The sequence below is a fragment of the Haliotis cracherodii genome, unplaced genomic scaffold, assembly GCF_022045235.1.
Source record: "Haliotis cracherodii isolate W230 unplaced genomic scaffold, xgHalCrac1.p SCAF_7, whole genome shotgun sequence".
Classification (NCBI taxonomy): Eukaryota; Metazoa; Mollusca; class Gastropoda; order Lepetellida; family Haliotidae; genus Haliotis; species Haliotis cracherodii.
In genome coordinates, this window is record NW_027266330.1 from 53,654,768 (window position 1) to 53,668,506 (window position 13,739).

Genomic DNA, 13,739 nt, shown 5'->3' on the forward strand with positions numbered 1-13,739 from the left:
GTCGACGTAGTAGTGTTTGCCATAATGCATCAATATATCTGATATTTATGCAACATGTGGTAAGATAGCATTGCAACATGTCAACGTATTTTGGACGCTCTATCGAACCGACTTTGCAGCCTACAAAAGGCCACGAATGAGCCCATGTAGGACTATGATCGACATTTCGTCAATTCCAAGTTGAACATCCGAAACAGCACCTTTGTTCTTGACGTTCTAGTGTTTCCGATAATGCATCAATATATCTGATATTTATGCAACATGTCGTAGAATGGTATTGCTACATGTCTACGCATTTTGGACGCTCTATCACATCGACTTTGCAGCCTACAAAAGGCCACGAATGAGCCCATGTAGGACTATGATCGACATTTCGTCAATTCCATGTTGAACATCCAAAACAGCACCTTTGTTCTCGAGGTAGTAGTGTTTCCCATAATGCATCAATATATCTGATATTTATGTAACATGTGGTAGGATGGTATTGCTACATGTCTACGTATTTTGGACGCTCTATCGAACCGACTTTGCAGCCTACAAAAGGCCACGAATGAGCCCATGTAGGACTATGATCGACATTTCGTCAATTCCATGTTGAACATCCGAAACAGCACCTTTGTTCTTGACGTTCTAGTGTTTCCCATAATGCATCAATATATCTGATATTTATGCAACATGTCGTACAATGGTATTGCTACATGTTTACGTATCTTGGAGGCTCTATCACACCAACTTTGCAGCCTACAAAAGGCCACGAATGAGACCATGTAGGACTATGATCGACATTTCTTCAATTCCATGTTGAACATGCGAAACAGCACCCATCTTCTCGAGGTAGTAGTGTTTGCCATAATGCATCAATATATCTGATATGTATGTAACATGTGGTAAGATGGCATTGCTACATGTCTACGTATTTTGGACGCTCTATCGAACCGACTTTGCAGCCTACAAAAGGCCTAGAATGAGCCCATGTAGGACTATTATCGACATTTCGTCAATTCCATGTTGAACATCCGAAACAGCACCTTTGTTCTCTAGGTAGTAGTGTTTGCCATAATGCATCAATATATCTGATATTTATGCAACATGTCGTAGGATGGTATTGCTACATGTCTACGTATTTTGGACGCTCTATCACATCGACTTTGCAGCCTACAAAAGGCCACGAATGAGCCCATGTAGGGCTATGATCGACATTTCGTTAATTCCATGTTGAACATCCGAAACAGCACCTTTGTTCTCGACGTTCTAGTGTTTCCCATCATGCATCAATATATCTGATATTTATGCAACATGTCGTACAATGGTATTGCTACATGTCTACGTATTTTGGACGCTCTATCGAACCGACTTTGCAGCCTACAAAAGGCCTAGAAAGACCCATGTAGGACTATGATCGACATTTCGTCAATTCCATGTTGAACATCCGAAACAGCACCCGTCTTTTCGACGTAGTAGTGTTTGCCATAATGCATCAATATATCTGATACTTATGCAACATGTCGTAGAATGGTATTGCTACATGTCTACGTATTTTGGGCGCTCTATCACATCGACTTTGCAGCCTACAAAAGGCCTAGAATGAGCCCATGTAGGACTATGATCGACATTTCTTCAATTCCATGTTGAACATCCGAAACAGCACCTTTGTTCTCGAGGTAGTAGTGTTTGCCATAATGCATCAATATATCTGATATTTATGCAACATGTCGTAGAATGGTATTGCTACATGTCAACGTATTTTGGGCGCTCTATCACATCGACTTTGCAGCTTACAAAAGGCCACGAATGAGCCCATGTAGGAATATGATCGACATTTCGTCAATTCCATGTTGAACATCCGAAACAGCACCTTTTTTCTTGACGTTCTAGTGTTTCCCATAATGCATAAAAATATCTGATATTTATGCAACATGTCGTACAATGGTATTGCTACATGTCTACGTATTTTGGACGCTCTATCACATCGACTTTGCAGCCTACAAAAGGCCACGAATGAACCCATGTAGGACTATGATCGACATTTCGTCAATTCCATGTTGAACATCCGAAACAGCACTTTTGTTCTCGAGGATGGTATTTCTACATGTTTACATATTTTGGACACTCTATCGCACCGACACAAGGAGGACCAACGTCCAGCTGTCACTCGGAAGAAGTGCTCACACTATCGACTATTGGTAGTAAGATGGGAACTATGACTACTAGATGATGGAACACTAGGAGGACCAACCTCATCTGTCACTCGGGAGAGGTGCTCATACTATCGACCACTGGTAGTAAGATGGGAAGTATAACTATAAGATGGTGGGACAAAAGTAGGACCAACGCTAAACTCTTAGCTGAGAGAGGTACTCACACTATTAACCACTTGTAGTAAGATGGGACGTGGGACACCGCTTTTAGCAATATTCCAGCAATATCATGGGGGGTGGGGGGGGTGGGGTGGGGGGTTGGGGGGGGTGGACACCAGAAATGGGCTCCACACATTTTACCCATGTCGGGAATCGAACCTGGGTCTTCTGCGTGACAAGCAAACACTTAAACCACTAGGCTACCCGACCTCACCACCACCAGTTGTAAGATGGGAAGTATGACTACTAGATGGTGGGACACCAGGAGGACCAACGCCCAGCTGTCAGCCGGGAGAGGTGCTTACACTATCGACAACTTGTGTTAGATGTCTGTCTACAACGCTCAGCTGTCACCTCGGATAGGAGCTCAAACTATCGACCACTGGTAGTAAGATGGGACGTATGACTACTAGATGGTGGGACACAAGGACGACCAATGCTCATCTGTCACACGGGAGAAGTGCTCACGCTATCGACCACTGGAAGTAAGATGGAAGTATGACTATAAGATGGTGGGACACCAGGAAGACCAACGCCCAGCTGTCAGCCGGGAGAGGTGCTCACACTATCGACCACTGGTAGTAAGATGGGAAGCATAACTACTAGATGGTGGGGCAAAGGGAGTAGCAACACTTAACTGTTAGCTGGGAGAGGTGCTCACACTATCGACCACTAGTAGTAAGATGGGAAGTATGACTACTAGTTGGTGGGACAAAAGAAGTAGCAACGCTAAACTGTTAGTTGGGAGAGGTGCTCACACTGTCGACCACTGGTAGTAAATGGGAAGCATAACTACTAGATGGTGGGACAAAAGAAGTAGCAACCCTAAACTGTTAGTTGGGAGAGGTGCTCACACTGTCGACCACTGGTAGTAAATGGGAAGCATAACTACTAGATGGTGGGACAAAAGAAGTAGCAACGCTAAACTGCTGGAAGAGGTGCTCACACTGTCGACCACTGGTAGTAAGATGGGAAGTATGACTTCAATGCCCAGCTGTCAGCCTAATAATAATAATATTTTCTTTTCAGGAATGAAAAGACTATTGAAGAGGGAAGCGATACCAACAGTGTTCTCCTTTAAGAAAGTGAGTGAACCAAGGAAACCTAGGCACTATATTATAGATGTGGAAGATGTTCCTGATCTAGGAAGTGAGGGTAAAAATTTGCTCACCAGGATGCGATGAGATTATTTGTCAGTCAGATGCTACTGAAAAATATATCACATTGCCATTTGTCTGATAACTGATGATGGCAAATCAGTTTCATATTACACTGCTTTTGACCATTATGATAATTTTATGTATTTCTTTCATGTATACTACTTGGCCCCTCTGTCAATCATCGTTCATATCAGTGTTCTTTGATGCCACCAGAAGATCAGCTTTTTTATGACATTGTTAAAATACATACAGGCAAGAGATGATTTTGACTTTTCCATGTTGTTTCATATCAGTGAAAGTACTGTATCAACATTAACTCTCTCATGGACAAACTGTTTGTACTTCCAACTGACTGGGCTAAACATATGGGCATCACAAGATACCGTTCAAGATACAATTCAAGGGGCGCTTCCCATCAACAAGGGGGATTCTAGATGCAACTGAGACCCCGATTTGTAAGCCATGCAATGTAGATTACTTTCTCAAGGTACAAGAACAGGAACACTCTGAAAACTAGGATTGGTTGTTCTCCTCGAAGTCTTGTTACCTATGTTAGCGGCAGTCATGGTGGATCAACAATGGACAGGAAGATTATTGAGCTGTCAGATTTGTGCGTGCAAGTCAGCTTGAACCCCAACAGGTATCTCACGACCGCAGAGTATCATCTAAGATTTTTTTTAAGAGGGAACTTCATCCATCAAAAGTTCCACTAGGTTCTAGAATTGTTCGAATTTGTTATATGTTGTCAAACTTTTACACAAGCATTGTCCACCGACTTGCATGAATAATGTCCATTCTAAACCTACTTCACACATTCATGTATGTTTGTATGACCTAGTGCTGTCTGTTCATAACATTGAAGACCCGTGAAGACTCTGGGGTAGAATAGGTCTTCAGAATCCTATTCTTGCCTTAAAAGGTGGCTATGCTTGTCGTAAAAAGGCGACTAATGGGATCGGGCGGTCAGGCTCGCTGACTTGGTTGATGCATGTCATTGATCCCAATAGCGTAGATCGATGCTCATGATATTAATCACTGGATTGTCTGGTCCAGACTCGATTATTTACAGACCGTCGTCATATAGCTGTAATATTGCTGAGTGCGGCGTTAAACAACAAACCAACCAACCAACCATAACATTGAAAGTACAACAGTTTACTGCTAGTAGACAGATGTGATTGTCTACAGTGACTGTATGGTGGGTATTAGACACGGCTCACTGCTGTATGATTACTGTTTACTCTGTTTCTTAATGATCTTGTTCAACTAATACAATCAGGAAACAGCAAAGGTATGTTTGGGAATGAATTAGTTGATAACATTTTCAAGTTGCAGAAATCAGAGGTAGCAAGCTTTTGTGACAAATATGGCAAGAATGTAAATTTAGATGAAACCATTATGATTGTATTTTGCAGAGGAGGGCTTTTCAAACAATTTTTTTTTAAAGTGATCAAAGGTGAAAAACTTTAAATTGTATCAGCATACAAATGCTTGTAAATATTTGACACCCCAAAATTTTCATGGGATGGCTAGAAATACATTAGCACAACAACCTGAAAAGCCATGAATATTTTGCTCACATCTATATAGACTGCAAATATATGTTTAAGAGTTGTTTATTGTTGACAGAATGATTGTGCCAGTCATTTGTTATGGACCAGGTATGTGGGGTTATTCACAAGTTCAGACAGTTTAAAGTGTACACTTGAGAACATTGTCTGTTAACACAAGTACAAATATACAGTGGTTGTTTGTGGTGAAGTTGGTTGACATACCATCCATGTAACCTCATGTTTAATGTGATAAAATCCTGGTTAAAATTGTTTTCCATGCTTAAGCCAAGTTGTAGATACCACAAAGCGTGTTATACCAGTCATAAAGTCAAAGCCACATAACACGGGTAATGTGTGTAAACAGTCAGTTGTTCATGTGATATGAAGACGCGAGATGCAATCTGTTACCATGGGTAGTCTGACAAGCATCTAATCAAAAGGACTATTTATGCAGTGTGTCTGAATCTGTACTTTTCTAGTACAAGGATATTTGTGGATTATGCAAACAAAGTAAGCATACTTATGTATAAGTGTTTATAGATTGTGGATCAGTATTTAGGGACAAACATGAAGTGTTCAAATATAACAACTTTATTGTGTTTTAACAATTGAAATGATGAATATATGTACATAAGACTACCTGTTATATCATATAATGAAAAAATACCATTGAATGTTTCACATATGATTGTTGATCTGAGCTTGGGATCTCTCTCTCTCTCTCTCTCTCTCTCTCTCTCTCTCTCTCTCTCTCTCTCTCTCTCTCTCTCTCTCTCTCTCCACTTTAACAATAGTACAACACCATCCCACGGTTGTCAGACAGACATTCAGTCCTGTAATTTCATTGCAAAGGACCTCCACCACATTCCCAAGGTCAGTGTTCGAAATAGACATCGGTCAGTTCAAAGATGTTTTAAAAGCTGATAATTTCCTTGATTTATGTAGGCTCCATCTATCACCACAGAGTCTCTGGGGAGTCGGTGTGATAGCAATACTAGCTTATGCATGGTTCACTGGTTGTATTTTGTAATTTTATATTGCAACAGTATGTCTCACTGCTTCATCTGAAATGTTTGGGCCTACAGTTTTTTAAATGTGCTGGCCCTAAGGATCTCAGTTTACTCCGTTGATTTTCAGACACAGACCAAGGGCCATAATATTGAATGTAATTTTTCCAACATCAAGAAAGTAATCTAATTTGTACATCTTTAATAATCTTGAAATAAGTTCTTTGACAGATTTCATCACCAGCTTGTTATTCCAACAGAATTCCTTACACAGGCACACAAGATGGATTACATTGATGAAAGTGCATTATATAACCTACCCCTTATTCCAATATGCTTCAGGCTTACAAGTGATATATAAGAATCAAACAGAGTTAAAAGCTTCAGAAAAGTACACAAGGAGACAGTAGTATATGTTTTTCTTTTGGCTTGTATGTATATAGTGGACTAGTTTGGTTTGAATACAGCCTGGGCCTTGTCAATTATGCTATAATCTTCATCGAACTGCTGTAGTCTACAGCTAAGAATAGAAGTAAGTACTGTGGTGTCAATCAGGGATATACCTCTGTACTTATTTGTATCATTCTCATCCCCAGATTTCAATAGTTGAAGAACTTTACTTTTATTCCTTAACTGTGAATATTTACTACTTTCAAATATAGTTTTGAAAAGTGAGTCAAAAGTAAGTTTGATGAGACTTTTAGTACTTTTTAGATACATGGTCTTCACATGGATATATACATCCTCAAAAGGAAGTCTGTTCGTGAATCTTAACAAATACAGTGAGTAGCAATGTAAGGCTTGAGGAAAGACTCAAAGAATAATGACAGTCTGGGAATCGAAACTTTCTGTGCAATATTCCTCATCAAGTGATACTTTCTGAACAAGGAAGTCTTTGAACATAGAAACAGCAAATAAGCAGTATTTCCGCTTTGATAGATACATCTGAGCCTGCACCAGAAAGTAGCAATTTCTGTTTTCGTTTAGTTGTATGAGACCATTTCTCTCACAAATATAAGTAAAGAGTTTCCTGGAGCAATGACCTCATTTCTAGCACTGCAGGGACATTTAACCTCAACAATGTTTTACAATCAATGACACCATCTGGGGTTGCTGCAAGGAAAGGGAGTTCAGAATCAACAAACATTCCACACCGATCAACATGCAAATTGCAGGCTATCTCAAGTTTGGCTTAGCTTTGTGTTCCTGCTGTAACCCATTCCTCAGAGAGTTACAAACTAATTTCCTTCCAGAGGCAATTTCTTGACATAATTTAGTTTTGTTTCTCCTTGTTGTACATTTGATGACAGACTGGCTCTTTCAAGCAGGCATCTGATCCTTAGATGCTGAAGAGCAGTAGTTGATGGTAATGTTTTGCACATGGTTCCTGTTAGATGCACTATTTCTGTATTTTGTCGGTCTTGGGTCCTCAAACATGGATGGTCACTTTGCCCCACACGTGAATGAGTCTGCTTTCTTCCATGAATCTATTAAGAGGCGGAAAAAAAAGAGGAATAAGTTTTTGCCTGAAAATATATTACTGATACTGGGATACATTAGTATATAATATTTGAATGTAGAAACAGGCAATAAGCACTAGTTTCGCTTTGATAGATACAGGAAGTGAAATAGTCATAAATTGAGGCAATTCATAATTTGGGTTATACGACCGTTATGGGGGAAACAACTGAAAGGGTAATCACACACCTATGTTCTGCAGAAATAACATGTGAGGCTTTAAAGTAATCATTTCTAAGCTTTACCATCACTGCCTACTGAACACATCAGCAGAAAGATCAGTTTCATATGTCATGAAATAATTATATTATACTCTGTATATTTAATTTTAATAAATATGATAATATAACCAAGGGGGACTTAATTTATTTTAATGTGTAAAGCTGAACTGAAAATATATTTTTAAACGAATACAAACTTTCTATTTTTAAGAAAATAGTTGACACCAAAAAAATTGATAATTGATTCATTCTAACATGCTGTATAAGCTCTTTGAATACCAATATATTTGCTACACAGTAAACATGGTAAAGTACCTGAATATTATTTTTGTGGCCTGTGGAATGTCTGCAGTCTGTCTGTGCAGGATCGCCTCACAACAATCACACCTGTAGACTTGAACTGAGACAACATGAGGAGGACGGAAGCGATGTGTTTGCAGGTTCCATGGGGGCCTCTACCAGCTGGGCACTCACAGTGTGTGTTCACCACTTCACCACATTCTGCTGTCATGATGCAAAGGCTGTAGATACCTAAGTCAAGGAAATCAAAACTTGTAACACAGAGTTGTCTAAGTATCATCATGATAACACATAATGTATTATTCCTGTAAGTGACAATCTCTTTATGTTTATTTTTGGTATAACTGACACATTATTTACACAAAGGTGAGACTTAAATGTACAATCATGAATGGCAAAACTGTAAATGATTACTCACTAATTCAAAATCATTAATCACTGACGATTCAAAATGTGGTTGAGAATGGAACTTATGACCAATCTGTTTCAAAAGCAACAAACCTTTTTCTTCAAAGCAGCACTGACTTGACCACTGGAGTAGGCATGGTGATCAATGACAACACTGCAAGCAAGGACATGATTGGATTTCAAAAGTTGATGTCCCATCTCTATAGCCTTTAAATCTCCAGTCTGAAAGCAAATAATTTCATATTGCTCATTCAATATGTCATTTATTGAAAATATTTCCCATGTATGTTTCATAGGATGTGTATTGTCAAGCACATCTGTTTATGTTAGTGTTACTATTGGTAATAATGTCAATACATTTTTAGTAACACATAGAGATATATTGCATGCTTACCTCTTCATTATATACAGCCAACCGGTATCTGATATATGCAGCTAGCTGCATGTGCCTCGACATCTGAAGAGGCCACGGGTGGTAGCCTGACTGCTAGGAGTGGCATCAGTTGATGGAAACCTGTGACTGGCCATGATTCAAATCTCACAGGCTTTGGTAACTTTATGTCATCTTCTGAGTGGTAGAAGCAGAGACCATATAATAGACTGTTATATGGTCTCTGGTAGAAGTAGGGGCGGTCGGGTAGCCTAGTGGTTCAAGCGTTCGCTCGTCACGCCGAAGACCCGGGTTCGATTCCCGACATGGGTACAATGTGTGAAGCCCATTTCTGATGTCCCCCGCCGTGATATTGCTGGAATAATGCTAAAAGTGGCGTAAAATCAAACTCACTCACTCACTCTGGTAGAAGTTATTATTCCTGTCGTAGGACTCCAATCTGAAACAAATGTTATAATAAACCTGTATATATTTGAAGACAAAAATCATTTGTATTTGAAAATACTTTAAATTCAGTCGGGGGTGGAGGGAACCTATGAAGCTGACCTATGCATTGGATTACTATTAATAACAAATATTTTGTGCAGCCAGGCCCTTGAAACAGAATTCAAAGGTCGTGTAAGAAGGTATTTCTATTTTCCAAGTTCTGGAATTATATCTTAGATTTAGAATGAAAATGTCACAGGTCGTGTCAAACCCCAGAACTAAGAATATCAGACCAATCCCAAAATAACTTGAATGGGGTTATTTGGCCAGAAAAAAAGAGAATGTGTTAATGCCCCAGTCTCATCTAGTCCCAGTGTTACCTTACCTGTGCTGGGAAATACTAACTAAAGCTTTCTTCTCATCATTTCACTCGAGATATGAATTAAAATACCAAAAGGTTAAATATACTAAAAAAAATATTATATTTTAGTCTGATGCAGTTAGTCCATGCATACACCACTGGCTTTACGGGTAGCCATTATAGTCCCAGTTCATGCTCTGTAGACGACTGACATAGCATAATGGGTAAAAGATATACATGCATGCTTTATTTTCGAGTTTACCAGCATGCACGGGTTTTTATTCAATAAAAATGCACAAAAAACTTTGTACAACCTGACATTTCGTTTATCGATGACAACAATTTTTATTCAGTTCGGATTTCCCATGGTTATCTCGAGTTGTAGCGGAACAAAACAAGGACTGTTCCAAGACTGATCGCAAACTGACACAGTATTGGCAAGTCTCTTGTACAACTACATACCTTTCTATCAAATTGATCCTCCTCCGCGTATAGTTGCTCCACGGCATCGCAACTCTGTCTCAGCTTCTCAACTGTCAAACCCCTGTAGCGCGATATGTTTACATAAGCAACACTTCCGGGACGGAAGTTCCGACGCGCCACCTGGCGGATTAGTGTTCCGGTGTTTGCCATTCACGCCTTCCTTGTAAAAAATGATCTGACTTTGTTAGAATCTGTGTTTATCTGAAACTATTTTCCAAGCAGTTGGATGAGGTAAAAAGAAAACTTTACTAAAAATCTGTAAGAACATTCATTGTTTCTAAGGTTTGAACTTAATCACAATTATTTTACACAACATAGACTGCTTTCTCAATGTTTCTAATCTTGGGTTATTATAAAGTAAATTCATTTTAAACATCTTAAATTTTGTTACGTTTAATATCATAATATTCATGAGTTGATTTCTGGCTGTTTTAAATGGAGAACAGATAAACAAGGACTGTAAATGCCTAGAACAATTAACTACAACAAATCATTTTATCCACTAGCGAGCGAATGAGCAGTAAATTCCTGGATAATGTTTAGTAAAATAATTACTGTATCGGACTTCACTAAAATAGAAAATAGAAAATAATAGAAAATTCTAAAATAATTGGCCTTAACTTAGACTATGGAAGCCGCTTCTGTCACACTATCCATTCCCGTATCAGTTCAGGATGCAGTGATTTAGATACAAACAGATATCATAGACATATTCATGAGTCCACTACCTGCTCCTGTGGATACCACTATGAGGATCCTACACATTACTTCTTTTCATGTAACTACTGAAATCTTCGGATTACTATGTACTACTACAGTAAAGGATATGACTTGGATTCAGTATTATATGGAAATGCTAAAACTCACGTGTTGTGAATACGTAATATATGCGATGACTATGATAATCTTGATATTCAGATCTTCTGAGAGGCGCTAACTGAAGCCAGCACTGGCTTGTTTATCCGACCCGTTTTTAACGAACGTGTCAAACTATATGTGGAGTACACCCTCCATTGTTTTCCGTGATGCAGGATACATCGCTTACTTCATTAGTGCGGGCACATATGCATAACTTGACCTGAGAATGTTTCAATTTTAGTCTCTCCCCCATCCCCCCCCCCCCCCCCCCCCCCACCCCCCCACCCCGCAATATGTGATGCCTCACAAACGCATAATTATGATGTTACTGAAAGGCATGAAGGAGCGTAATTATATTAACCACAAATAACACGACGCTGTTGTTGAAAAAATATTATTTATTTTGAGTATTGGGCAATACAGTTGATACATTTGTATATGGTAGGTCTATTTAAAATTAGTTTCTTGTTTAACGCCGCACTCAGCAGTATTCCAGCCATGTGACGGCGTGAGTCTGGACCAGATAATCCAGTGATTGACACCAAGAGCATCGAACTACGCAATTGGAATATGATGTTATGCATCGACCAAATCGGCGAGCCTGACTACCCAATCCTGTTCGTCGCCTCTTACAGCAAGCATGGGTTGCTGAAGACCTATTCTAACCTGGGTCTTTATTTAAAAAGTAGATCGAAGGAAATGGAAGCAATTTCTGGCACAAATGTAAACATGTGGAAATAGTATCAATACTGCCAACAACATTGGCAGATGAACATACTCAAATAAAAGATCACATTCTTTTTACACTTGGCATTTGGTTATAATAATGTAAATGAAAATACTAAGGGCTCCATATGGCAAAATGTCAAACTAGATAAGGTCTTTTTGTCACAACCACAGATGCACATACTCAAAATATTTTCACGTAGTTGGAGAACATTTCAATACCGGTACTAATAAATAACGGAGATTCCTCTTCTCTTGTTTTACGTTTTTTTGTCAGTTTCTTTTTTGTATTTCTTTCTTTCAAAGAATAGTAAGTGTGATCATGATGAGTTGAGTTACTTGGTCTTTTTCTATGTACCGGTACTGTTTTTTTTTTATCCAGTGTCCGTAACTGTCAAGATCACAGATAATCTTGTATATTTTAATTATATGTTAGTACTTCAGATAGATGTATTACGGTATGGTTACATTAGTATATTAAGCTTAGCGAGTTGTTTTTAGATATTGTCAGGTAATACTATGGGAACAGGTTAGGTTCAGGGAAGCGTGACTGGGTACGGCTGATAGCTGGGGAGTTAATTGGTGTAACAATAGGGAGGTCAGGGGTAGCTTGGGCTTTGGGGTCAGTTTAAATAGCGGGGCAGGGTAATAATTTGTACAGTCAGCCAGAATCAGCATGGTCATGTAAGGCATGGACTAATATTGTGGGAGACTTCTACTCTGGTTGGCGTAAGTTTTTACATTTATTGTTTCATGTTGAATTGTATTTTAGAGGATAGAATTTTGAGTTATGTATTTTTTCCAAACGTAATTATATACACATATTGATGGTAATAGCGTAAAGCCACTGTAACAAATAACCACAACATGATCAAAGTATAAACAGTTCAACTCAGTAATATGTAAATCGGAGTATTGGTGCATGGCTGTATGTATTGTGAGGTAGTGACACATACCTCAGTGACTGTAATTGCGTATATTACATTGTAGTGTCCCGGAACTGGCCGGTTAACCTTAGAGTGCGTAGGAGGGAAGAACCTCCGATATTACGTAGGAGGAAGTAACAACCTCCAACATCACGTAAGGAGAGAAGTTCTCCGACCCAACGTAAGGAGAGAAGTATCTTCGTCTCCGTGGCACATCGTAGGATGAACACAGCCGTGGCATCCATGTAAACAGGCACCCCTAACTCCGTGGGGACAACATCGCCTGGGTGGAAAGATCACCATTCGTTATTACGAGGAAGAATTCTCGTATGAACTGCTCAATAACATCAGAGATTCTAAAGTTCTGTTGTGAAATGTGGTTTACTTGTAACAATTACTGGTTTGAGTTCATATGATGATGATTGATTGGTTTGTCGTTTAACACCACACTCAGCAATATTCCAGCTATTTGACGGCGGTCTGTAAATAATCGAGTCTGGACCTGACAATCCGGTGATTAATATCATGAGCATTGATCCACGCAATTGGGATCGATGCCATGCATCAACCAAAGCCTGACCACCCGATCCCATTAGTCGCCTCTTACGAGAAGCATAGTCGCCTGATATACTGTTAAGATGTGACATAACAATTCATCCATACTACTAAACAGAAGTAAAACTGCTTGTCCATTCGGATCAGTCTGACCCAAACCATTCCGCTGATGAAAGTCAAAAAATGCATACGAATAAAAATCCGTAAAAATTACAATAGAGACATCATTAAAAGTTACTGGGATATCAATATTGCTTGTTGAAATGATTCTATAAAATTTGTTTTCCCTGCTTCAATATTTGGAGCACATGTGACGGGGCCATAAAACTGATTTTGACCTAAATACCCCTCATAGCCTACATGTGACTGTAGAGAGCTGTGCCTTCATCCAACAGATTATCGAGGTCAGTGGAACACGATTTGAGCCATGGGACACAAAATAAATGATAGCGACCAGAGCTACGGCTGTACATTGAATTCCATTAAACG

At 39.2% G+C, this 13,739-nt stretch overlaps 3 pseudogenes; 1 reads left to right on the forward strand and 2 right to left on the reverse strand.

The window, feature by feature from the left end:
- The first annotated feature begins 3,388 nt into the window (after positions 1 to 3,388).
- On the forward strand, positions 3,389 to 6,683 carry LOC139448994 (uncharacterized; annotated as a pseudogene).
- Positions 6,684 to 6,847: 164 nt separating this feature from the next.
- Positions 6,848 to 7,397, reverse strand: LOC139448995 (uncharacterized; annotated as a pseudogene).
- On the reverse strand, positions 7,398 to 9,024 carry LOC139448996 (uncharacterized; annotated as a pseudogene).
- Between the last annotated feature and the right edge of the window lie 4,715 nt (positions 9,025 to 13,739).